Raw genomic sequence first — 4317 nt, forward strand, 5'->3', positions numbered from 1 at the left:
CAGCCAAACCGCAAGTGACTCTAGACGTGTAAGCAATAAATAGGCATTGTTGTAGGGCCTGAGGGTTCGGGGATATTTGTAGCATTGTTGAAGCAAAAGACAACTAAGACCACATTGCATACCATAACTCTCCATGAGGAAAGTCCCAATGCACATTAGCATATTAAAGGCCCTGAGAAGTCCGGTAATAGAGAAGCCTGTATAATTTTACTGATCCCAGCATTTTCCAAACCCATTTGTTCATGGAACCCCCCCCCCCCCCCCGTAACACCTTAAGGAAGTAGTTAGTGTTCAGAGGATTAGATAGCAAGAAACCCTAATGAAGTCCCCTCCTTCATTTTATAAATGAGGGAAGTGGATCCAGAAAAGGGGCTCTCCTGGCTTCTGGCCACAGTGTCTTCTCTTTAGTGACACTGCCATTTGCTCTAGGCAACACTGCTATGTCCCTTTATCAAGCTGAGGTCTGAACCACACAACTTTGAGTTTGCCTATTTACCATGTTAGTTTCTAATTCTACAGGAAAGTTTTTTTTACACCTACTATGTCCAAGGAACTGTGCAGGGCACCAGGAACACCAGGAAGATACAGTCCTTACCTGTAAATGTTCACACAGTCTAGTGGTGGAGGAAAACAAAGAAAAAGGTGGTGGCAATCTAATGTGAGAAGCACTAGGATGGGAGGCTTTGGGTACTATGTGGCACAAAGGATGGGGAGGTGAGGAGGTGACACATATCAGAGAAAGCTTTGCGGAAGAGGCAACATCTGAACCGAGTCTTGAAGAACAAGTAGAGGTCACCTACATAAGAAGGATGAGATAGGTTGAGACAGGGTGGGGTGAGGGATGAAGAAGAAGTTGGAGGCATGGAGAGAAAAAGCATGCGTGAGCAGAACTGTCTGGGGTCAGGGGTCAGCTGCAGAGAATAGAATCCACTCCAGCCAGTTGAAACAGAAAGGGATTCCTTGTGGGATATTAAGAGGCTAACAGGATTATTTGAAGGGCTAAAGAGACCCATTCAATGCTTAGCTTCCAGGAAAGTCTCCCAAAGCCACACCACAGAACTGAGCTGTCACCATCAGGAAGCCATTATACAACTGAAAGCTACCCTTGCCAGCTTGAAAACCATGTGGCCTCAGCCATGACCCATTGGGGAAAAAAAAATGTGTTTCTTGATCTTTAACTGAGATCCAAAGTCCAGTTTTACACAAGAATATCTGATTGGTTGAACACCTCACACCTGGAATCCTAGCTGCAAGGGAGTCTGAGAAATGTCCTCGTTAGCTGCATAAAAGAGGTTAAAGTGTATGCTAAACATCAAACCACCATATTCTTCTCAAAAGCATACTTTAAGGAAAACAAGTTCAGCATGAATTTAGGGCTCATCATTGCAGAAATATTCTCAGCTCTTAGGGCTTCTTTTTTCTGTCTCCCTCCTGGCACCCCCCCCCACTTCTGGGCATTCCATAGGCGCTCATTAAAGACCTCAGAAAAAGCCCGAGCTTATTAACCAACCTCCTCACTACTTGATCTCTAGGGTGGGCAGGTATCAAGATGAATAAAGGCAACCTTTTTTTTAAAGTCTTGCCTGGAATAAATTGCTGCTTTCTTGAACACACAGAAGGCTCTATTATTATGAAGGTGTTCTGTATTATTATTGAGAACAATTATTCAGAAGCCAGAAGCCTAGAGCTGACTAGGTTATATTCTCTGAGGAGAAATTCCAGAAACCATTACTCATTAACTTTTTTGCTTGTGAAAAGAACCTTTTCCTTTTCCCACATGGTTTTCCACCCCAAGGAAGAACTTGACCCTCCATGTTCAAACTGCAGGGGCAAACAAAAAAAAGCAACCACCATCCAGCACTCAAACCCAGCAGGCAGACCCCGGACGGGGCCGCGTTGGAGTACTCCACACAGAGGACTCTGGGAAAGAAGCTTCCACTAGGGGTTACTGAACAAGTGTCTTTCTGGAGAAATCCTATGAGCACTCCTAATGCATGACTCCCAGTCTGCCCAGGCCTCCCTGCCAGAAACAGGTCAGGTAACATGATGCTTTCCTCACCGTCCAACCACTCACACTCTGCCCTGATATCAGGAAGGCAGCACCCCTGGAATCAGACATCTGTCCAAACCCCACAGGAGGCACGGGAGGCCTAATTAATTAATGTCTGTGGAGCACCTGTACGGCCTCAAATGAGAGGTGTGAGGCGACCACAAGCCCAATTAATTACCACTAGGCTTGGAGGCTTCCAGCCCTATCTCCTCTTTCATTTCAGCCAGCTTGCCCTATGTCAGGGTAAAGTCAGGAACTGAGGGGCTACTGAATGGAAAAAGGCAGCTGAGCAACCCCAGGTGGAGCCTCAGCTCCCCATGTGGGGGGCCGCCAGCTCCTGGAGTCACTGGAGATTTTCTGTATATGACCATTTCCCTCAGAGTATATGACTTTCTCCCTCCACATGTAGGCCTTTTTCTCAAAGTGAGATACTAGCACCAAGCAGAGACACCTAAAACTCTGGCTCTGCTTTAAAGTGAGATCTCTCGTGAATATCTGCTAAGTCCAACCAATTCCAAAGGCCATATTTAAATTCACCACCATCAAATGCAGATTCCAATGCACATCTATTTCTCTGCTCCTTATCTTTGTTTTTCTTTCTCACTCTCCACTATCACCCCCTGGGGAGGGGGAGGAAAAAGAAAAAATGTCCATACAGAAGGACACAGTTTTATTACAGCAAAGTGAACGCATGGTCATCCATAAATGGAGTGTGGAAAACGGGGCTGTTTCACATTTGGTTCCTTGTACATTTTATTGCATAAGAGATCTTTGGTTGTTTAATCTTTCAGTTCCAAGCACAGGTTTTAGCCAGCCCAGCCCCCTGGACTTTCGGTTCAAGGTTGCCCTGGCCTTTCTTTGTTCACAGGCCACCAGAGCTAAGCAGGCCTAGCTGCTAACACAGCTGACACACAGGAGCATGTGGAGAGGCTGGGGCAGCGTGTAAGGTCAAGGTCTATGGGGCCAGGGCCTACAGGACCAAAGTCTGCCTGGTCAGGGGCTACATGGCCCAGGCTTGCACGGCCAAGTTCTATCTGGCCAAGGTCTATGTAAACAGAGTCTGTGTGACACGGCCATTGCCACCCCCTTAACCAGTCTGAGGCCTCCTGACCCAGAAGAGAGATCTGATGCTCAGGCAAACAAAGCTGTAAGGCGGCAGGAACAGCGACCATGCTGGGTAAGTGTTGGGCTCTATCTGAGCACCCCCAGGAAGTAATGACTCCCAGAAGAACTCCCAGCTCCCCTTTTCTTTAAGTAAGAAACCTTCCTGGGGGGCCCCTAATGAGGAGGCAGTTTCCTACACCCCAGCCCTGTGGTCCATTCCACCTCGAGTATCCACTTCCTGCTTTTCCCTCTACCCCTGGCAGCTTTCCAGTGGACCAGGAGGACCCTGATGAGCAAGGAGCTGTGTGCACAGTGGCCCAGGTCTGCAATCTGCCTCTCTGGGTGACAACAGAGTGTTGTTTTCCTTACCTTCCCTGACCTTAGAGTGCAAGGGGCTCCGGCCACATTGCTCAGGCAGGGGAAGGACCTGAGGCCCACCAGACTCCCAGGCTGGGGAGAGACATGCTCCGAAACATGGAGAAAGGAACTGTCAGCCTTCATTATTAATACCTAGCATTAATATTTAATGTCAGAAAACTGCAGCTCCCTCTCTGCACCGTCATCAGACCTGCCCGGGTCACACCAAGCAGAACTCTTCCAACTCAGCACCCTCCATAGTTCCGTGCCAAGACCAGCAAAGCAGTTTGGATTTACTTGAAATATTAGATGCAAAATGAATTCTAAACACAGAAAATTCAAGTTAAATAAGATTGAAATTATTGTATTGCTTTTGCAATCATCCCTATTCTTTAAATGTCTCCAATACTCTTAGTTCAAATGCCAGACAATTTAGAAATGGGGCAAGGTGTAAGTGCAACTCTTAATAGAGGAAGGTTTTTATCCCTCTGAGTATTTTGTGTGTTGTTTTGTGTGTTAATCAGCAGCGGCAGCAGTATGGTGTGGATGCAGCCAACAAAACCCAAAGCATCTGATGGACATCCCAAGATGGATCTGTGATATTAAAACAACAGTAATATCTACCACTTAAGCAATCAACTAATTCTTACCTATCAAAACCAACTGGTTTCTCAACCTTGGCACTATTAGCATCTGGGGAAGGACGCTCCATCATTACACATTCCTGCCCACTAACCCCAGAACGGCCCCCTGACATTGTGACCACTTAAACATAAGGCCCCATTTGCCACTGGGTGGTGAGCAGT

At 46.9% G+C, this 4317-nt stretch overlaps 1 long non-coding RNA gene across 1 annotated transcript; it reads left to right on the forward strand.

The window, feature by feature from the left end:
- The first annotated feature begins 3166 nt into the window (after window positions 1-3166).
- Window positions 3167-4110, forward strand: LOC111728435. Its single transcript, XR_002775732.1, has 3 exons — window positions 3167-3227; window positions 3418-3475; window positions 4036-4110. It is a non-coding gene; the product is annotated as an uncharacterized LOC111728435 (long non-coding RNA).
- Window positions 4111-4317: the final 207 nt, after the last annotated feature.

The sequence above is a fragment of the Otolemur garnettii genome, unplaced genomic scaffold (genome assembly GCF_000181295.1).
Source record: "Otolemur garnettii isolate 467f Iridium unplaced genomic scaffold, OtoGar3 scaffold00158, whole genome shotgun sequence".
Lineage (NCBI taxonomy): Eukaryota > Metazoa > Chordata > Mammalia > Primates > Galagidae > Otolemur > Otolemur garnettii.